This window comes from Sebastes fasciatus, chromosome 24 (genome assembly GCF_043250625.1).
Source record: "Sebastes fasciatus isolate fSebFas1 chromosome 24, fSebFas1.pri, whole genome shotgun sequence".
Lineage (NCBI taxonomy): Eukaryota > Metazoa > Chordata > Actinopteri > Perciformes > Sebastidae > Sebastes > Sebastes fasciatus.
This window is the reverse complement of record NC_133818.1, coordinates 5,152,295-5,176,287: the sequence shown is the minus strand read 5'-3', so window position 1 is coordinate 5,176,287 and position 23,993 is coordinate 5,152,295.

Below are 23,993 nucleotides of genomic sequence, written 5' to 3'. Positions count from 1 at the left end.
CTTTTAAAAATCAATTGTCCAAGAATGAGTGCTATGGGCAATTACTTTATTGTCATCGCCGTCATCATCTTAGCTGTGATCACCTTCTAAAAGGCAGGTAATAATAATAACATGATGCATAATGAGGACAAGCTTCACTGAGACGTCGTCTGAATAAAAGTGTGCCTCTCTTTGATGTCGCAAATGGACAAGTAGAAAGTTTTCCTCAAGTTTTGATAATCAGGCTTTGTTTCAAAAGAAGAAGAAGAAGTTCTGAGGAGTTTCACAGAATCCGATGTGATTTAATTGCTCCCCATTTTTTATTTCATCGTCACCAAATTTGGCGTGAACTCTGCCGAAAGTACATTAATGATCCTAGAAAGTTATCACAAATGTCACCTTTCACATCGACGGTGACACTCTAACTGCGATGCTAATCTAGTCACTGTGGGGACAACTAGTTCAGCGTTTGGTATCACAACTTCACTTTGATTTCGGTGAGAATGTGTCCAAAAGTTTGGAGTTTGGAGTCAAAGAATGATTTGTTTTGTGGCTTTTTTTAAATTGTCGGTGAATTGCGTCACCTTCCAGTCCTCCTGCTGTTGTTTGAGAGGTCAGGGGCCAATCTGGGCATCAGAATATCCTGGAAGCCTAATGTGACGGTGCACCTGCCTTGCATTTCCATCCTCTCACACCCCCCAAAACCTCGCACCAGACCTCGCCATCAAAGAGCTCGGCCCGCGCTGACTCACACGCAGCAACAGCCAGGACATCTGTGGAGTCCTGGCAGCGCCGCGTGTGTGCATGTGTGCGCGTTCATCCAGACAGCGTGTGAGACCTCGCGATCCAGCCAACACTGACTCTTACTCAGGCCGTGTTTGGCCAGCACGCCACTGGGAGCCGCGCCGCGTGTTACAAGCGGCCATGTCGGGAGCCTGTGGCGGTCTGCCGGGGGGGGATCACTTTTACAGCAAAAAACTTACAGTACACACACACACACTTTTTTTTCTGTCTTTGTCGCACTAAAAACAGGCACACACGTAAATACTTTACACACAGGCGCCCTCCGCTGCATGAATATTCATTCGCAACTGTGATGAGCTGTGACATGGTTTCCTGGCAGGGCTGTGGGACCACATGGCCGGGGTGTTAGAGGAAGAGAAAGGCCGTGTCGGAGCGTGTTACTCAGGCCTGCCTCGTTCAATTGGATCCAACCACGATGGTCGGATTTCTCAATCTCAGATGGATTCCAGACGTTCCCTTAAAGCCGCTCCTCCCCTTCCTTCGCTCTTTGATTTCAAAAGAGGGACTTAATGCTGCGGGGCGAGGATATGTGTGTGTGCACGCACATGTGGACGTTTAAGAGAAGAAAAGGTGCACCTTGCTCTGCACCTTTCTCAAATATGAACCAGCGCTTCTAGCGCTTTAACGAGATGTTGCTTTTTGTTGGAAGCTGGCATGGCCGATCGTGGCGGGAACAATGCCGCCTTTCCGCGGCTGCCCATTGTGCACAGATCTTTGCATTGTTCGGCCCCTCCTCGCCCCCTTTTCGCCACTCACACCCGGCCAGCTGGCACGGAGATGGCAGCGCCGTTGACAAGGTCCACAATACCCCCTCCAGTCCACGCCACAATAGCGGGACATGGACACAGGCACCTCTATGGCACACAAGAGGCTGAGGAGGGGATGCCGGGGCCTCACAGGCAGGTGGTGCTGCCAACGTCTCCGTGATGTGTTGGTAGCTTTCAGCGCTGACAAGGGGCTGGCAGAGAGGTTTCTTCTTTTAAAATCCACATTGTTCACGGGGGACTCTAGAGGATGAGTGTTTGTGTGCTGTTTCTCAGAGAGATGGGGAGCTTAGTGTGCAGCAGAGAGAGGTGCACACTCTCTCTCAGCTTATTGCATTATTGCACTGACTTTTTGTCAAAGCTTATCAATAAGAGAAAGTGGCAGATTCACGTGTCTTGGCAAACTGGAGGGGAAGGTTTTGTTTTCTGAGAGAGGCAAGTCTCCGAGCGTGTGAGTGACAGCTGGATGCCAGCGTGCCGTTCCTCAAGTCACGATACGGTGTTTGCAGCGGGTGTCGTATTTGTCTGGGTGCTGCTGAGCTGCTGGTTTGTCATTTCACGAGCAGCTTTAGTGTCTCTGGGAAGCTCCGACTGGGTTACACAAAGTTGAAGGGTGTGTGACAGCACTGTCAAGGTCCCTGAAGGTCATATCCTTCTGAAAATAGAATCCAATACTACAAAATAAGACATTTTGTCCTTATGTTTAACAATGTTTAACTAATGGGTATTTGCATAGTTTCATTGGTTCTTTTCTTTTCTTTATTTATTTGCTGGTTGTAATTTCGAACCTTTTCACCCGCGGACGCCCAATGTCAAATGTTAATGTACGTGCTCGCATAAATTCACATGAGTTTATGTTGTCAGACGACGGCTGCGTGTGAATTTCATTACTGTCAGCGAGGTAAACAGAAGGCCGGTGGCGGCACCAAGATGGTTTTGATGTTGAGATGTTCCACCGCCTCGGGTTTTTCCAGCGCGGCCATGTGGCTGCAGTGACACCAGGAGATACCTGACGGGTCATCCTGAAGCACAAAGTAAAATAACAGGATTTTAATTCATTTTAAGATCTTGTCTCCATATGTGGAGGTACTAGTAACAGTTTGAGCCATAGCAACATGACGAGGGACAGTTGGTTGTAACACCGCTTTGCAAACTGAAATATCTCAACAACTATTGGTCTAACTACTGAGGTCAAAGGTCAAAGGACCCCTTTGGAGCGTTATTTAACCTCCTTCACAACAAGCTAGTATGACATGGTTGGTACCAATGGATTCCTTATTTTTTATAGTTTCATATGATGTCAGTATCTTCACTCTAGCTTTAAAACTGAGCCCGCTACAACCTAAAAATCACAAGTTTAATTAATGCGTTAAAGAAATTAGTGGCATTAAAACTAATTTCTGTTAACACGTTATTATCTCGTTAATTTTGACAGCCCTAATATTGTATTATTGTTTCATAATTATTGAAGCATTATTGTGCACATTAACTTAACGTTAGTAAAGTACCTCAAACCTCACCTGCTTCTTCAGGACAGCATTTGAGTAAATATACTTCGTTACTTTCCACTACTGAACTGGTAATTGTTAGCAGGTTGGCTGTACCTGCCAAACAATGCCTCTCAGCTCTGGTCCACTTTCAAGTTCTCCTTCAAGTTTAATTTATTTTCTAATCAGTCCATCCCTGTGGACTTCTCCCACCCTCCTCTTCCTCCTCTTCCTCCCCTCCTGCCCCACCCTTAAGGTTCTCCCCACGCTGCTGTCAGTTCAGCACTTTTAAGGGGAATCGGTGCTCTTTGAAATGCATATTCCACGGGACCCGACACTGGCATGTGTACACTGCTGAGTAATTGTGGAGGCCAAATGTTTAATTACACATGGCAGGCCAAGCAGCGGGAGGCCACACCGCAGCGGGGCTCAAAAACAACGGCCTAGCTTCTCTTCTCTCGGTCGGACGCGCCAATAACAACCAACCCCCCCCCATCTCCAAAAAACATACTGAGAGTACAGACGGCAGGCCGAGAGGAGGTGAAGGGAAGGAGAGGGGGGAGTTTGTTTTCATGTTTATGTGTGTAAAAGCAGATTTAACTCTTAAATCCCTCTGCAGACATTCACTGAGCGACGCATACCTACAGAACAAGGTGTGCAAACTCTTTCACTCTGCTTAAGCTTTGCATTAAGCCCTACGGTGGTCCGCTCAGCAGGCCTGGGGTTTGTCGTGGTTCTGCTAATGGATCAGGACTGGTCCTGTGGGGAGCTGGTGGAGGAGGAGGTGGGGAAGACTGAGTTCCCGACGTCTGTGACCCCCGGGTGGCGGGAGGAAGTGCAGAGCAGCAGGGGAAGTGGGAGCACCTGTGCAGGTCAGTGGCAGCCCGTCAAGCTTAACTAATTTTGAAAGTGACCTCCGACCTGCGTTCCCACGGTGCACCGGGGCACAGGCTGAGAAAGGTCTCGTCTTCCAGCTCCACTCCTGCTTCTAATTACCGCCGAGAACAAAGTTGTTATCTGATTAAGCCTCCTTATAAAACCATATCATTGATTGTATCCTTCGCTCGGTGTCGATACAAATTAGCCCATTAACACACAACAGGGATGTGGCGATTTAATAAAATGAAGCTAAAGCCGATAATGGCTGCAGTTCCTTGAGTGGTTGACCTACTGTGAGGGATTAGCAAGGCCTGCTCTCAGCCCTGCGCTGATACCAACGCTTCACACACACACACACACACAGTTAACTGCTAGCACACTGGTTCCCAAACTGGGGTTCGGGCGCCCCTTAGAAGGGCGCCAAAGATCACAGGGGGTGCACCAGGATTTGTCTGCTCTGAGGTTGTCAAAATTACATGTATAACTAAACTCATAATAACACACTGACTGGATCATTTATACAAAAGTCTGTATATAAAATTAGGGCTGTCAAAGTGAACATGATAATAACGCAAATTTGTTTTAATGCCACTAATTTCTTTAACGCATATCAGAGGTTTTAGCGGGCTGAGTTTTAAAGCTAGAGTGAAGATACTGGTATCGAAGGAGGATAAATAACGCTCCAAACTTACCTTAAATTTTAGTGAGGAAAAACTGTCATGTCCATTTTCAAAGGGGTCCCTTGACCTCTGACCTCCAGATGTGTGAATGTAAATGGGTTCTATGGGTACCCACGAGTCTCCCCTTTACAGACATGCCCACTTTATGATAATCACATGCAGTTTGGGGCAAGTCATAGTCAAGTCAGCACACTGACACACTGACAGCTGTTGTTGCCTGTTGGGCTGCAGTTTGCCATGTTATGATTTGAGCATATTGTTTTATGCTAAATGCAGTACCTGTGAGGGTTTCTGGACAATATCTGTCATTGTTTTGTGTTGTTAATTGATTTACAATAAAAAATATATACACATATTTGCATAAAGCAGCATATTTGCTCACTCCCATGTTGATAAGAGTATTAAATACTTGACAAATCTCCCTTTAAGGAACATTTAGATCAGATAAAAAATGTGTGATTAATTTCCGATTTATCGCGATATCGATTGACAGATCTATTACAAATAAAAAAATATATATATATGCTGGTTCCAGCTTCTCAAATGTGAGAATTTGCTGTTCTTACATTGTATCTTCACTGTTTCACTATTTTCAGATATTATATTAACTAAATGATGAATCGATTAGTCGGGGAGAAACAGTAGTTAAATGACAACTGCATCATTTTAAGACAACTTGCAGTTAATATACAGAATGTGTATATTAAGAAGTACATGTCTTTCCCTCAGTATGAAACAACTGCAGCATCCAGACATCTGGCAGCGCTCCTCTCACCGTGACACCGAGTGTGGCTGGAAATTGCGGGGCCGCCGCGGTTTAATCGTTATGTGATTGCTTGAGCATGTTACAGCTTGTAGGCACATAGACACAGACCACACCAGCAGACAGAAACATACAGACTTTAATGTGCACGCACACACACACACACACACACACATGCATGTTCGCAGGTGTTCACAGACTGAAGGCTTCTGCATGTGGGAGAAAGTTTTAACAGCTCTTGCAGACAGATTAGACTGATTTCACCACGTGAGTGATGTTGACGTGCAACATTAGCCGATCGCCAAGCTGTAAATCCATCAACTGTTGTCCTTTGCAAAAAGCTAGTATGACAAGGTTGGTACCGATGGATTCTTTAGGTTTTCTAGTTTCATATGATGCCAGTATCTTCACTTTAGCTTTAAAACTGAGCCAACTACAACCTAAAAATCGCAAGTTGTGTTAATGCGTTAAAGAAATTAGTGGCGTTAAAACGAATTTGCATTAACACGTTATCGCGTTAACTTTGACATCCCTGTTGATTAGTTAATATAATTTCTGAAAATAGTGAAACAGTCAAAGTGAAACTTTAATTTAATCCCAAATATATTAAATTTACAGTGAATAAATAAATAAAATAGATACATTTTGTTTTTTATTTGATTTACAGTAGAACTATTAATCGATTTGAATATTTTTTTAAGAAAAGAGAGTCTAAATTCTCTGATTGCAGCTTCTTAAATGTGAATATTTTCTGGTTTCTTTCCTCCTCTATGACAGTAAACTGAATATCTTTGAGTTGTGGACAAAACAAGACATTTGAGGACGTCATCTTTTTCATTTTCTGACATTTTATAGATCAAACAACTAATCAATTAATCAGGAAAATAATCAACAGATTAATCGATAATGAAAATAATCGTGAGTTATTCCAGACTATCTGCGGCAAACACAAAGAACTGCATCCCTTCCTGTGTTGGGATCAGTAAAGCGTTCCTGAACTGTCTGTAGGTCGACTCACTAATCAACCAAACGGCTTGTAAAACATTCATTTTTTATTTGAAGTGTCATCAACCTCCCTCTACACCTCCGTTCCTCCACAGAGGAAGGACGAGTATTAATCTGAAGATGTGTTTTAAAGGTGGACTGACCGGCGAGCATTGTGGTGGAGGGCACCTGAAGGATGGCAACAACATCCGACAGCGGGCTTATTTTTCATCCTAATTGTCAGAGCCCTTTGTCGGGGTGCAGGGGCGCCCACAACGTTTGGCATTCTTGACTTCCTGCCAGCTCTCTCTCTCTCTCTCTCTCTCTCGGTATCTGTCTTCCTCGCTGGCTCGACCCAGCGCTAATGAAATTTTTCCTTGCTTGTCGTTGCCATGGCGAAGGGATCATTGCCAGGCGTGTTGTGTGTTGACACATCTTCTGCTGCGCAGTGTGTGGAGATGTAAACGCCGTGAAGGGAGAGGGAGGTTGGCGCTGGCAGATGGGTATAGAGGAGGAGGATGGGGAAAGCCTGATGATGACCTCTGACCTCTGATGCACACATGCAGATGCAGAGTTGCAACAAAGCTCTCACATAGATACACCCAGACACTTGCACACAGATATCTCGTGGATCTTGTTAAAAAACATATAACGGTGATTTTTTATCTCCGCCAGGCGATCATGCGTTGAGTTGTGTGTCTGTCTGTCTGTCCACAGCTAATCTCTCATACTACTGGTCCCATCAGTTTAATATTTGTCGTGCTCATTTATGACGGTATGCTCAAGGACCTCTTGTAGTTGCAGTTCAGAGTGTGCTAATATATGTGGCATATGTATATGGTCCTGCATATGTGAAAATATGAAAGCTTAAATCTTATGATGTAAAAATAGCCATTTTCGAACAAATCAAACCATAAAGTTGATAAATTAAGAACAAACTCACTTTTGCAATCTTGCATTTTCTGCCAGAAACCTTAATGTTGTGACAACCTTGTTTTTTACAGTTTAAAAAAACAATTAGATTATGTCAAAAGCGATTCAGCAGCGAGTTAAAAGCGAAGCTGTTGTTTGACATTTCGGAGGTTTTCAGCCATCGGTGACACAAACAGACAGTCACACGCACCTCCTCTATTTCCCACAACCATAACCCCTGAATCCCAGCCTTCTCCCTCCATTGTTCCTCCGCTGCTACTCATTAGCATCATAAAGGCTGCCAGGATATGCATGGTTTCATTCACAAAATCATCTCCCCGTGTATGAGGCGATGAAATCTAGGGAGGAGTATGGAAGAGGGGAAGAAACTGCCCCAGGAGCAACAACTAAATGAAAACAGCAGTCTCAACCCAAAGCGTGTTCACTCAAGCAGGAACTCCCAGAACAAAGAGGCTGTTGTGTGTTTTCAGCAACCCTGGTGTTGTACGGGGGGCTTGACCTTCGCTGAGCTTGACCCTAACCTGTAAGAGAAGGGGGTTGTTTGTTTGGAAATGACACATTACACCTCATGTGTTGGCCGACAAAGCCGCTGTCAGTCACGGCGCCGCGTCAAATCTTTGATTCTGGGCATCACTGACTCATGAGCTGGTGAATTTAAACTTTGTACCATGTTGGGATGTTTTAACTCCGGATATCATATTCAAAACCATCCTGGATACTGGAAACATGTGTTTTAACCTCTTTTACCCGACAGACCGGGTTTCGGCTGAGCTGTGTGTTAAAACTCTGACTCTAGAAACTTCATAAAATGCTGTGGAGGTCTGTTTTCTGAATTGTTTCTAAAAGACGAGGCCTTTTCTGTTATCTTATTTACATTTTTATTGATCTAATTTGTTATTATCTACTTGATCATATTTCATTATTATAATAAAACTGCTCCATTTGGAGTCAAAATTATACAATTTTGTTGTTTTTTATTGATTTTATACTGTGCACAATGGTAGAATGTGATGATGCACAGGGTAGATGTCACGGCCAAAGGCTTCATTGTGTGCACATCACCTCCTGTAGTAGATATCAGCAGTAGTTTAGAGCCAGATTCCCTTTCAAGAGGTAGAAAACCCATTTGGCACACTTTGGGTATCCAAGTGGCCAAATGGAGAGTCCGCCTGGTCCTATCCTGACTAAAACCTTTGTAGAATATATGTGCTTTGTGTTATTTATATCTGCTTTGGCACAGTTGTAGTCCAGGAGTTGCTGAATGAATTCAGTGGCATCTCTGTGCATGGCATCATTGCTATAATGATATTATCCACTGTGTAGTCTAGAAAACATTTTAGGCGAGGATCAAAATGTACATTTTTCCTTTGGTTCATCACAGTTTACTCAGACATAGTAACAGTCACAATGTTACTCATGTGATGGAATAATTGATACACAAGTTATCTTTGGAAGGAAGAGGTCCGGAGCTGATGATGTCTTACAAAAGAAGGTTTATTGAAGCTTGATCAAGGAGAATTGTCTGGTCTCCACAATAGATGCTCTCTGCATGAAGGCCTCACAACTCTGTCCTTCCTCTCTGGTGCTCAGTGTCTTACCCCTTATCATGTTATGACTTACTCCGTTCCTCTGGCATCTCTGACCCTGGTTGCCCTAGCGACTGGCTCCACGGTCTCCACTACAGGCACGGCTGTACAGATAACGGTGGCTCCTCTAGACAGGACTCCAACCCAAGAATGTCAACAGAGGGACACTCTGACAAACACTCTGACCTTTCTACCAATAAGAGAGGAATCGATGGAAAATTCCATCACAACTCACACTGAGGATGAATTCTCTGAGGTCTTACCTATCCATAGAGACCAAGATCATGCATATAGACCTGGTAGTTGTGGAGCTATTCTTGATTTATTTTGGGTCTGTCTAGGCGAACCACACCTTCCAGCACCCTAAGAGGTTAAAGTATTAACAGTAAAAGTTCTCATTGTGCAGTAAAATGTTCCCTGTCAGTGTTTTACTATTATATCTGATGATTAATATTACTGCTGCATTAATGTGGATGTTGCATTTTTGCTGCTGTAGATGTTTTTAACTCCTTAATATACTGTTGGCTAGTTTAATCTACAGCAATGCATCATTTAAGCTTTGTGATGATGCATTTTCCAGCTGATCCAAGATGGTTTTTAATACTTTATTTAGCTTAAGAGTTGGAAAATGTTCAATTTAACACATGAAGGATGAAGGTCCAAGTACAGTACTTGAGTAAATGTACTTAGTTACGTTCCACCACTGAGAAAATGTGAAATATTGCCAGCCTTGTGTAGGAATAACATCTGTGAATGACGTCACATGGGGAGCTGGAGGCTCGGCTGGACCGGTCAGCTGAACTGTAAATACCTGTTAGTGTTTTTATCTGGCGAGCGAAGCCCCCCCCCCACTGCCCTGAAAGACTACGAACATGAGGCGGCACTCAGTGCATGCTGGGCCTTCAGGCCTGCTGGGAAACATGGTGAATTTGATCAATGCTTTCCCCGAGAGGCGAGGCAGCCACGGGGAGGATTTGAGCGTGACCTTCTCACCTTAATAAACTGCAAACAGCTAAAGCTACAGTCACCGGAAAGAAAAATCAGGCTGACAATGAGAGAATATGGGCGAACAGGCCGATCAACATCCACCTTAAAGAGTTTCAACATCAAGACGCTTATATGGACTGGCTCCTGCAAGCACTTAGACAAATGCAATTTCAGTTTATCGGGCAGAACATACTTTAGCAATCATCTCATTTTCCACTTGGTCTCCCTCTCACGTTCCCAATCTATATTATTCTCACATGCCAATATGGTGATCATACAGCTCGTCCACCGGAGGGGAGAGCGATTAGCATACAGGTTCTCATGGTGAATGTTGAGACTGTGTCTTATCAGTACAGGGCAATGAAAAACACATAATACAGAAATACTTTTGTTTTAAATAGTTTCATAAGCATTTAACTTCCACTTACTTGCAATGCACACAGCGTATCCTTTTACTGGTATACAGTATTGTGTGATTAAACTTGCATGTAACAGAGAAACAGTATACTATAAACATGCATAACAAATCACACATACTGTACACATTATACATATTCACAATGGGTGGGAAAAATATGAGGAAATCAAAATAAAACTGGCATTTGCAGCATAACTGCTCCACAATTATTGTTTTTTTTTAGCGACACTACACCACAAAGTACACAACGTACGTACTGTTACATGTAGTATGCATACATACAGTTGGGACATCTGCTTTGTCATAATTTTGACCCTCTTGCTCATGCATCCGCTCCGCAGAGCGTGCTGGCTTGCATACTGCAAAATGCGACCGGAGGAGAAGGACATCCTGGTATTTTTGGCACACTGCATTTGACATACTACGTATTAGGACATACTGAATCTTTTTTCTGGCATACTAAATAGTATAATAGTTCGGGTATTGGAATGCATAGTCAAAATGTGACCGGGAGGGTCTAATGAAAGACACCATAGAGCTGCATTATGGGAAATGTAGGATTTTTGGAGTGTGAAATAAACTAAAGAGTAGAAGTCAGAACATCACAGCCTTTGTTGCATCAATTATCATTTAAATCTATGTCTTGCAAGTTTCAAACTTTATGGAAGTACAATACAAAGTCGCTGAAGTGCCCCTTTAATTACTGTGGTTGTTTTGCTGCACTTAGAAGCATGGCGACATTTGGATGCATATAGGGATATAAATCAGATTAAACCAACATGCAACTTTCAAAAAGTCCACGTAGTGTTCAGCAGAGGTGGGAGAACGTCACACATGTGCAAGTCCCAAGTTACCACGGTGAGAATCAAGCAATTCAAGTCAAGTCATAATGAAATGTGATGATCTACCTCAATTTAACCCGTTGCAAAGTAACATTTTTTTTATTGTAATATCTGTAAACTTTGTGTTACCAAGCGTAAAATCCCACCACCGCTTCGGGACGCCATTGTAACTGTCTGATAGCCGCGGTGTGGCTACTCGTTGTGTGCGCGTGTCTTGAATTGTGTACTCTCTCGCAACTCTACATCTACAACTAAATCCAAATGTTATTATTTTTGGACGAGCCCCCTCCATGAGAGCTGTGAATGCTTGGCCTCTGCTGGTCTGCTGCGTCCTAGTAGGTTGCCAGGTTTGCGCACATTGAAGTAAAAATGTTTCAAAAACAAAACGTAACTTCTCAATATCTAGAAAAATGCAAAAAGTAAAGTCTGTCTCCAGTCATGAAGTCAAAGTCACGTCGAGTCTTTTAGAAATGTTAGTCAAGCAAGTCCTCAACTTTGCAACTGGAGTCCTGAGACTAAAGATGATCAGACGAAGTGTATGAACTACACAAAAATTACTCATACATGGACACGTGTTAATGCACCAAGATATAGCCTGCCCATATATTGATATGAATATATTATAATACCAACGCACACTGCCCGTATATATACACAAATTACAGTTCATACATGCCGATGCCCTCACAGGTACATTCCACATTCACAGAAAATTAAAACTCTCTTGCAATAATTAATGGAGAAATGTAGATAATTGCCTCCCACTTCTCTCCCAGCAGCTTCAGCAGGTCTCCTTCTGACAATCAACCCAGCCGGCTGATGGTTTCAATATGTATGCTTGTTTAAATATTTCACTTGTGATATGTAATATGCAGGGGGAGTACGTACGGCGGTGAAATAGCCCTCAGATGGTGAGCTTGATAATTGGAGGGTGCAGTTTTTCTCTCCCGTCCTCGCTCCTTCTCCTCCTCTCCTACCCTCGCACCTTGCAGACCTGCGTTTACCGCTGACTTCTGAATGCCTTTGTTAAACAGCCATTTACACCCGCGTCCCGTGAATACATTTCCTCGGGGTGAATTCCATAATTTTTCATGTGCCAACGTGATGGATCGTCCCGATTTTTAGATCCCAACTTTGACAAGCAGCCGAGGAGGGACCACACCACCGCGGAGTGGCCTTTGTTTTGCATTGCAGCCCATTTACTGATAGACAATAAATCTTCCCCATGCAAATTTTATCTCCCTTTAAGTGTATGATGCTTCCTGAAGGTTAACATGGATTGTGATGGAATTTAGCCACAAAATGGTGTCCGTGCTCGTCCTCACGAGGAACTAAGCCATGCAGATAAACTGGCAATACAGGCGGGGATTAGTGACGATGAGTGATTTTATGTTGGTTGTTACAATTTGATGGCTCTTCCGCTGTAAATGCGTGAAATAAAACCCATTAAAGTTTTTAGTGTACACTGTGTCTCCCGTACTTTTACAAAACCATCTAAAATTGCCCCTTCAGGATTCCCATGAGCCATTATGTGTGTGCGCGTGATTAAAATGGACCCGCCAGCTTGAGTACCTGCAACCGGCGAGCTTGCACGCATGCAGAAGGAGGCACAACAAAAGCGGGCGGGCCATTCTCCCTCTGATAAACAGACATAATTCAAATGTCAGCATTTGAATGTCATCCTCAAAGAGCCCTCTCCATCAGCGCTCGAGTCATTACAGACGATAGGGGGAGAAAAAAGAGGAGGGGGACATTGTTTCATCTGTTTGAGCTTTCTACCCCTCTAATTATTAAAGCGCCTTTCTTCCTCGTCCCCCCCCTCTTTTTGAAAATGCACAGAGGGAGAAAGAGATTAGAAGTATTGTTGCCTTTTGACAATTCTATTTCCCCCTCGCCGCTCTATACAGGTTGAGTTTTAATTTGTGTCCGTTGAAGAAACAGAGCCCAGATGGCGAGGCACAACTCGTCATCCCTCTGTCTATCTCCCCTCGCTACCTTTCTCAGAACCGGCACCGGATAACAAAGATATGCAGATGAGGGCCGAGGCTCTGGATCGGCGCCAGAGAGATCGTCTCTCACAATAGCGGGGGACAAATTGATGTGTCCTGCAAACTGTGCCACGGTAGCAGCGGGTTGCTCCGCGGCCTGCCAAAAGCCGTCAGTCCGCCGTGCCAGGCGGCGTGCCCCCGGTGGCAAAAGTGAGGACATCAGCTGCTGAGCGATTGCCAGAGGCCTGTGACACAATATGTAGCATCGGTGTCAACGATGTCATTAGACACAGAGCGACGCTGCCAGCAAACTCATTAGCCCGAGTGGAAGTGACCCAACTCGTGGTATAGCCACAATACGAGCAACAAATGCACTTCTAGAGGATACTTTAGACGCTTTGATAGTTTTCGAGTGCTGTGGTTCCTCTTAGTTTGGGGGTCAGATTGATAAGATGAAGCATGCATTATTGGACTATAGTGTGTCACGTAGTATGATAAGTGGTATGTCTGCCATCAGGTGGAGAAAGGTTCAGAAAAACAGGTGGAAACATACTGTGTGCACAAAACCTTCAAAAACGAATCACTACTTTTGTTGGCTTTTGTTCAACTGCAGCATTAAGCTGCTACTGACTTTACAGTGGCATATACTATGTCATATGTCAGGATGTTCTCTTACATCATTTGTAGCTATACCTACAAAAAGTAATGCACTGTAATCCGTAATATACCACCAAATCTATTTGTGAGAGAGGAGGTCGCGGTGGATGGGGGTCCAAAAAGAAGAAAACTTTCGCACAGGAGACCGCTGTTCGTACCCCGTGTGAAACCAGAAGTCAAGACTGATTAATTCGTCATGTAACTTCCGTACTTAAGTTACGACACTTCCATGATCTTTTTCCAAACCTAACTAAGTAGTTTTGTTGCCTAAACCTAACCAAGTTGATCTTTTCTTTAACCTAACTAAGTAGTTTTGTTGCCTAAACCTAACCAAGTTGATCTTTTCTTTAACCTAACTAAGTAGTTTTGTTGCCTAAACCTAACCAAGTTGATCTTTTCTTTAACCCAATTAAGTAGTTTTGTTGCCTAAACCTAAACAAGTAGTTTCCTGTGAAGACTGTGAGTTTATTCTGTAAAGACTGTTTACATGTAACGATTATAATTGACACATGTTGCTGGACATTCGTAGGAAAATGCACGAAAAGTTAGGAATAACATTTCCGTAAGATATCATACGAACCGTTGCATAAAGATACGTTGCATAGGTTCACAGTTGTGACAAATAACATGGACGTTATTGGAAAAAAAAGAGACACCTGTCTGAGCGAATGTCTTCAACCACAGAGATTAATAAAACAGCGATCAATGTGGTTGTTACAGTACGTCATGTTGCGTGGTGCTCTTTGCATACTTGCTTGTTTGCACCAACCTCCAACTCCGAGCAGTTAAAGCTATAGATATTTGGTGTAGGAGCGACCACATCATCCATGTTTCAGACCATTCAGGCCTGCAGAGACACCAGCGGGCCCCTGGTGGCCTCTCTGCGTCTCTGCCTCCACCTTTGATGCGTAATGAGTCTCCCCGCTCTCTTACAATCAGCACAAATCAATATACATGCAACAAACATGCCGTATCCCCCTTCTGATGAATGGGTTAGGGTGGGGAGGGAGTAGGGGGAGGAGAGATAATCATATCTCCACCCTCAGTCAATAAGCCTACGCCTCATTACCGATGCATGAGGGAGGGCTTGGGGGGGAGATGGAGACAGTATGCACTCACATACTCATACTGTCATTACCTTAAATTAGCAGCAGGACATGATTATCTCTAACTTAATGCCACTTTATTCATATATGGAAACCGCCTGGTGTCATCTACACTTTGCACCGCCATTACTAGTTGGGAAAATTGTATTTATGTTCGGGTAAAAATAGTCACTACTCCAGCAAAAGGTCACGACTGCAAGATGTTCCCTCATAGTACTCCATATTATTATGACTCCGGTCTTTTTGCAGTGGGAAACAGAGCTTATACTTAATGCGGTGATTCAGAATATCATTCATTACCTGATACGACCCACAACTCGGCATCGAACACGATGTGAGGTAGAAATGATGCAGTCTGCGTGATTTGTTAAGGTGCTATTCTGCTGGTGCTGCTATAATCAGAGGTCATAGGTCATAAACTGAGATATTGTTTCTTTGCTACTACTTTTTTTATTATTACTACTACGATAAACAATCGTTTACTTATGTAGATCATATAGAGACATCAGTATTAAACTGAGACTGTTTCAAAACCAGTTAAAAGTTCCTCATAGTAACTTTAAAACATGTTAATTAATCCGAGGTGAGGGTCTAAGGATAGTGGGGGTCACATGCTGTGTAGATTATAAACCATTTAATGCAAATTCGTGATTTAGGGCTGTATAAATTAGTGGAATTCAAGTTCCCAAATGTTATTGGACTGAAACGAGGCAACATTTCATCTCCAAAAACACATTTGTTGACCAGAATCATACCATGCATTGCTTTCTGTGCAGCAGATTCAGCAGGAGTCAGCATTTTGGGTAAATGGAGGTTCATTAGGCTTCCCTCCACCGCCTCCATCCCCTGTAGCTTCCTTTCTGCTCTCTGCCTTGAGCCACAGATCCTCCAAGATCCAGGTTTTGGCTTTGGGGCCATGTCTCCGGAGGCTTTAAGTAAGGGGGCCGCCAAGTCCCCCCCCCCCAAAGGGCCCCTGCGTTGGCCTCCCTCAGCCAGATTGACAGATACTAATAGCGTGGATGCCTCTCATCCCACGGAGACGGCCTATTAGGGCAGAGAGCCGAGGGGAGAGCAGGAAACTGGCCAACTAGCGGCTGACTTATTAGCGAGATTGGCTAGCCTGTACGCCGCTGTGCGGTGCTGCGCCGCCGATATGTAAATGTCACACTGTCCTCTTCTCCGTTCACTCCTCCCAGCCCTCCTCTTCATCACCTCCACCTCCACCGCTCCTCTGCCTCACTTCATCACTTGGTCTACTCCCTCTGAAGGGCAGGTCCCCCTCCCAATTGATCTGTGGAGATTTGGGCTAACCTTCTTCCTCTCACAAAGAGAGATGAGAGAGCAGAGATTAGAGGTGGAGGCAGGAAAGATGGATGGCTATTCTTTACGCCACCGCTGATATAGTGAAAGCCATTATGTAAACATGTAGAGGAAAAAAATGTTTTTTAATAAGTGGTCTTTTGCTTCGTCTCTTTCCAGGCTGGAATATGAACTCTCATTATGACGAGAGAAGATTTAAACTGCGCTACAGTTAATAAACAAAAGAGGAAGAAAGACACTGAGGATGTCCCTGAACGCCTCTGGCTTTTGCCCCTTTAGAAACCAGCGAGGTGATAAGCGGAACCATTATCCGGGCGATCGATGACGGGGGGGACCGTGATTAATGTCACCCCGAGCTTGCGTGTCCCAGGGCTAGGCCACAGGGACTACTACTGTCCCCTCTCAATGCTCTGTAGCAGTGGCTCATAACAGGCTTTATGGACAAGCCAATTACTGCTCTGCTGCTTTATGAGGGACGATTTACTGGATATCTTCATACTAACGCTTCTCTCCTGTTTCTACATGTTGAAGGATAGTTTTCTAGTCAGGATTTAAGCTATTAAAGCAGATGTGAAATCACTAGGGTTGTCAAAGGTAACACAATAGGTTGGAGGTGTGTGAAACTTTGCATAAATAGAGCCAGGGTGAGTACGGAGCACGGAGCAGATTAGGACATCTTCGTTGGGAGAAACTGAAACAATCTGATGTCTGCTCGTTCGCATCGCGTCCAGTTAGGAAGACGTGTCATGGTACGTGTCCACAGGGGCGTTTATTATCGCCTCGCTTCCCAGCATTGGACACCTGATGGGCTGCTACTAGACACCTGATTGGATGAACGCTTTCCCTCGTGGGCTGCTGCTCCCAGCTTTCAAACCGGAACCAACATATGGCGGCTTGTTTGGAAACTTTCTTCACTTATTTCACAAAAATAGTTCACCGAAATGTGTTCGTGAAAACCTTTTATGTCATAAATAATCCATGCAGTTGCTAAATCTGTCTTTATTTTGGATCAACAACGCTTAGTTTAAAAGTTTCTCTGGAGTTTCCAGAGGCGGCGAGACGCGTCAGTAGCCTAGACCTCAACTTTATGCAAACGAGGATCGGCCGACGTGACGGTCCGTCTCTCAAAACGCAAGGCTGTGTTACCAGAATACATTGCACGGCTGCTTACATAGTCAATGAATGCGAAGCGTGGAAAGAACGGAGCCTGTGGACACGTACCATTACGAGGTGCAGCGCAAATACGCTGACACCGACCCACTTCGAGCACTGGTTTACATAGGTAATGGTTTTATACCGGCGCTAAACGGTGTTGTGTGCGGCGATACCGAATGCTGAAACCTATGTATTTGAGGCCAAGACTTAAACTACTAAAGCAGATGTGAAATCACTCCCAACACACTTCTAATCTTCAGTATTTGTACCAGAGGTCAGAGTGTTTTGCAAAAATGTTGACTAAATGTACCCTTTATTATCACAAGCAATTATCCCATGGTATCCCAATAAATGTGTCATTCTAGCTTTAACTGTGTGCTACCTATCCTCCCTTCCTCTCAGTTCTCTTCAGTGTCACTCAGCGATCAGAGACTCTAGCAGCTATTATTTACAGGATTAGAGTGCTAGAGATCTTAGCACGAACACTCCTCTACTGAGAGTGGAGAAAAAAGACAGGCAAATTACCAGCTAATGGACCACCGGGCACTAATATCTAAATCCCCAATCTGTCTGTAATTGCTGCAAAATGCTCCGGCTTGTGCTTTATGGGAGACTTCTAAGCGACTCTCTCTTTCTCACCTCCCCCCCTTCCTCTCTTTCCTTGCTTTATTAAAGCAACAAGGAACAGGGGAGGAAAAAAAAAATGAGTAGTGCTCTCATTTTCCCTTTGAGTCCTTCCACTTTCCCCGGTGGAATCCCCGAGACATCATTAATGTCTCCGCTCTCTTTCATTTCTCGACAGAAAGAGAGTGAAGTGACCGTCCCGCAGCTGGCTGCCTTTCCTTCGCCGTCTTCCCCTCCGCCGAGGAGCGAGTGATTAATTTCCCTGTGAGGAGAGATACAGAGCGGCAGAGCTCTGTTTGAAAGGTGCTTTATTTGCATTAGCATTCATAATTACTTAATGACGAATCAGATATGGTTCATTGAGACTAAGTGCAGAAACAAGCTGTCGGAATCATGTATTTCAATTAGAATACCACTAAAACATGGTCCTCCATGACCGTCCAATATAAGGAGCACTTTATTTATTTAGCCGGGGAATTTATTGTTGGGGGACGACAAGGCCCCGTTTCATCCTTCGCCATCGCACGAAGAGACTGTGTTCTAATTAAATGAGGAGCGTGAAGCATTGAAGTCCTATTAGGAATGTACAATAATTAGAGATTAGAGATATCCCAGTGGCTTTTTCATCATATTTTATAGTATTTAACTTGATCACACATCTTCACATATCCACCTTGTGAAAAACTGACTGCATTAATAGATGGTTTTGCAACATGATGATGTTATGGGAGCTTATATAGAGACATTTTCAGTATTTAAGAGTAAAACAATTTGCTGGAAACGAGTTTAGAGGTGAATTCAGAGACTGCAGAAGCGTGGGGGCCAAGGAGGGGCTGCAGCTCGGGTCATTTTTGGAGTCTGATATAATGTTTTTATTAGTAAAAACCTGAATTATATCTGTGTTTATTCTCAAATTTGAACATTAAACAATCCGAACCATATTGGATGACGGATATTGGGTGATTGGACGATGCAATTTGACAGTAGTGTCTAGAAGGGAACATTGTTAAGGTTAGGCATTGATCTTGAATAGTTAAAGTTAGTATAGGTCGTCGGGCAGCGAGAGTTTTTGCAGATCTCCGATCAGATTTTGCAATTTGCGGGCTCCCTTCTAGACACGACCCAATTTGACATTTATGGCGCTGTCCGTGGTGCTGAAACGGAGCGGAGGAGATTGATGGACCGAACAGGTCGCTTAGTTCGGTTTCTTAGCCCTCTTGCTTTTCATGGTTGTAAAGAGAGGCGCAAACATCTGTTTGGCAGAAGACAGGACGGGTTAAAGGCCGCCTCACACAAGTAACGTTAGCATTAAAAAAAGTAACGTGAGCTGGCACCAGACAAAATATTTTTTAAGAACTATGAACTCCTCTTCTTCACCAGTTTCTGTGCAAAACTGTCCTCCAGAAATGTAGATGTTAATAGCAAAAAGTATCGTACAGGGATCGCTCTACATGGCTCTCAGCCATTCCAGTATGTTTCCACACACATCTCCCAGGGAAACCCTACGGTTGTAACCTTCTCAGTATGAGCTTTGCTGAATTTCTATCATGAAGATTCATGTCAGGCTCCTACAAATAAAACATAAAGACTAAACTGACTTTAGTTGCTGCCGCAGTACAACCCTTAACATCATAACTTAACTTGCTGACATCTCTATAAAGACCTAATCATTGCATCTTTATCCTACTAGAAGATGGACTACATCTAGCAGGCTTGCTTTTAATACAGGACCCCATTGCCGATAATATCTTTAGGTGGATCCAAAACTTGCAGTACTTCAAAAAGGAACAAGGAAAAGTCCTCCCCAACAAAGTAACTTCTCTTTCTCCTATCACAGTGAGCTAAAAGTGCCACCTTAGCAATATCCCTTTTAATCAAGGCGAGCCACAATAGGAGACAGCAGGAAGCGTGTGTAAATAATGCATTAATAACCATCCCATCCACAGTCCCGGAGGCAGCGCCGCCACGTAGGGAGTTTAAATATCTCTAAGGGATACCTTCATCTGAAAAGTGCTGGGCTCTCTGCTCACAGCCTCTGCTGGAAAGAAAAAAAAAACTCTAACTAATTGTGAGGAGTTCAATGGCAGTTCAATGTGGAGAGCACTTTCCAAGGCCCCGGCAGAGAGCGATGGAGGACGGACGGTCGGGTCCGCAGCGGCCTCATTGACGGCTATTTTAGAGGGTGGCAACCTCTGATGATGAGCTATTGACAATGGTTTTCTAACTTTTTATTCCCTCTTGATACTGACATTGACAGAAAAAGCAACTTCTCTTTATGTGTCTATATTTACTGCAGCTTACTTTACGTGCAGAGCCTTCAGGGAAGTCAACATAACCTTCATAATAACCTGCAGGATCAACTTTAAAGATCATCAAAAATACAAGAAATCTCCAACCTATATTTTCTGTGTAGTTATGGCAAATCAACTGGTTAGGGTTAGGCAACCTGTCCTCCTCCGCCTCACTACTACTTCTACTACATAAGTGTACTTCCTCTTGACACTGGGCTGCTTTATCCAGGTTCAAAGGTTAAGGAAAGATAACGGTTTGATATTGTAAAATTCAACACATCCCGGTGCATGCTTCAAGTCAGTGTTGACTTTTTCAACACTTAACCGAGACCACCATGTTTCTGAAACCTCAACCAAGACACATAATGTAGGTCATGCTTTAGTTGCAGGGAGAAAGTATTTTATATTGAGTCCTTTGTAAATCAGTTTGAACAGAAAATATTCTCAATGTCATAAAGTAGATAATATGTAGTATACTGTCAATATGCAGAAACAGCTGTTAGGGCTCTCAATACGGTGTAAACAATATGCAAATTTATGAAGAATAGATATGTAGCACCGTGTTGGTTTAATTCATATTTCATTGAATCCTCTATATTAGCCGTACTGTGCATCTCAAACACACTAGTCTGGCGTTGAACCGCAGCGTGCTGGCCTTGCCTTTGCTCCAGGAGCCTTGATGAGGAGCCCGATCAATGCGTTGAAACCTCAACCAGTGCTACTTCTAATCCAATACTGTTTATGTCTGCTGCAGTCGATAGCCTGCAACCTTGGACGTGGGCTCGCCTCCACATCGCCGCTGTCATCGTGCAGAAAAGCTCATAATTTCGCCTGCATGTTTTTCACCTGAGTTGAAAGAGCTCAGGCGTTCAGGGTTCACGGGGCTCTTTCAGAGCCAGTCGAGGCGACGTGGAGAACACGCTGTCATCACGCTACGTTTCTGGGAGTTGCTGAAAAGTTGACATTTTAAAAGTACAAGGTTTTCCCCCTACAGCGGTGATATAGTATCCTGCTGTGGAAGCCTGGTGTGTGAATGGGAACATCTGGTCGGAGAGTGTGTGTTTGTGAACAGCTGCGTGTTCATGTACACAATGACACAAACTCACTGCCAGATCTTTGGTATATGAAACCCCCCCATACAAGCCCCCCCCTAGTGGTCCCATTCAACACGGGTTGCAGCGGGCGCCTCGGCTCGCCACCAACGGAGACCCTCTGCCAGTGTTAAGCCCTTTTAATGACTGGATTTCCTCCCCATTGCCAAGTTCCCGTGTAATTGCTTGATGGTCAGCCCGGTGCCGTGCCAGGGAGCGCTTGGCAGTCGGTTCGGTGTTGGCTCGGACAAGTTTGAGCAGAAATAGCTGCAGCGGAAGCGTTCGGAGTCGCCGTTCGGACAGTTACAGCCCAGGGTTTTCACACTGAGAGGGACGGGAATGAAACAGCGCCTTGTAGTCGGAGAAAAGAGGGGATAATGGAGAGATTGTTTCTGTTTGCTGAACCCAATACGGATTGTGTTACCCCAAAAGCATCACTTTACACACACACACACATACACAGTGTGTTCCTTCCTCCTCTTCTTTTACTTGCTCCTTTTTTTGCAAAATCATTATTATTATTCAGGCTTTTATCTCGTCTGCACTAATTTCTGAAAATAGAAAACGCAGGTTTGCAGAATTAGAAATAACTAAATAAAACAGCAAGGAAATCTGCAAAAATGGAAATCACCATCTTTACCAAATAGAAGTTTACTCAAGTGTGCAATTATAAGTATACTTAAACTTAATAAGAGAGTATGCTTTCAGTTTACTTTTTATCATTTTTTAAATATACTTGGCTTGTACTGACAAGTATACAGAAATGTCTAAATATACTTGGCTTATCCTGAAATGTATACAGAAAAGTCTACTTGGCTTATACCGACAAGTATACAGAAAAGTCTAAGTATACTTAACTTATACTGACAAGTATACAGAAAAGTCTAAGTATACTTAACTTATACTGACAAGTATACAGAAAAGTCTAAGTATACTTGGCTTATACAGACAAGTATACAGAAAAGTCTAAGTATACTTGGCTTATACTGACAAGTACACAGAAAAGTCTAAGTATACTTGGCTTATACAGACAAGTACACAGAAAAGTCTAAGTATACTTAACTTATACTGACAAGTATACAGAAAAGTCTAAGTATACTTGGCTTGTACTATAAGTTCACTTAAAGAAAACGTACAAGTATACTTGCAGTAAAAACGAAACTATTAGTTTACGGAGATTATTCTTTCTCTTCTGTACTTTCATAAAATAAAAAGTGGGCTACAAGTATGTAACTAGTAAACTAACAATATACCTATTCACTTGTAGTATAGTTCACAGTATAGTTGCAGTACAAAATACAACTTAGATGTAAACTAGTTGTATACTCAAACTGTTCTTACACTTAAAAGTATACATTTATAAACTAAAAAGTGGGCCAATTTAGTCCCAAGAAGTATTGAATTAGTACACATACTACTAGTACATTGATATTAGTGGGATACTTCATAAAAGTATACTGCTTTTTCATAGGGGCAACCATGGCTGCAGCCGCCTTTGAGCATGTCAACTAGAAATGGGAATTGCTGCCCTTTAACGCACATATCAGTGACCTTAAACCCACCACGCTTAGCCGCCTTTTGTCTTATAGCACACAAAGATATCCAGTTTTTAAAAAAAGAAGGATGTATGGTAATGTGGCGCTGCCGCCGTGGCAAACAAAACACTCTCCAAAAGAGCCAAAGAGGGGGAGAGGTAAGGAGATACATCAATCAATTAACAATTACCCCTGCTGCTAATCAGCTGTCCCCGGCCTGCGCCGGCCGGCCCTTTTGTAATCCCGTTGGCAGCATCAATTAAATTCTTAAGGTTAGTCTATTGAATTTTCCAGATAGTGGAAGATGGGGGTGGGGGGAGTTCATGGGGAAGGACAAACTGTAGCCCAAACCTTCACCTCCTTTTCTTTCATCCTGCCCCTCCTCACATATACATCTGAGACCTGAGCTCAAATTGGAGTAGAATTAATAGAACCAGCTGGGACGGAGAGTAAAAGATGTAATAGGAGAGGAGAGGCTACATGATAGAGCGGGGCAGTAGAATACAATAAAGCATAATACAACAAGACAGAGCAGGACAATAGAAGAGGAGAAGGTGAAGTCTCCGGTGTAAAAGCACCGTAGGGCTGAAATAAAAGTGAACAGGGTGGCGGTGTTGTGAGCTGAAGGGTAAGAGGGTGTGATTTAATGAAGCGAGCTAGTGGAGTGAGACCATGTAGGAGCGGCGCTGTACAGTATGACGGTGTATTTCCATCTTTGTGAGATCCAGTTAGAGGTTTAGACCTTGGAAAGTGAGGAGATTTTTGTCTGTTTTCACATCTTCAGATCCTGTTTGCTGCTGGTAAACCCACAATATCTCATTTAGTGAGTAGATTGTTGTAGGGATGAGGAAACAACATCCCTTATGAGGAGAAAAGTCAAGAGGCGCCTGTGGACGAAAGCTGCAGAAAACATATTTAGACACCTAACAAAATCTATATCAGTTTAATAATATGAATCTTTATTTACATAGCACCTATCAAAACACATTTACAATAAAAGCAGAACACATTTACAATCACAAGGAGAATGAAATGTACTAAAAAGCCAATAACTAAACCCTTAAAAACCCATATATATATCAGGCGTTCCTGAGATATCGCATTCACAAGAATGGGACGG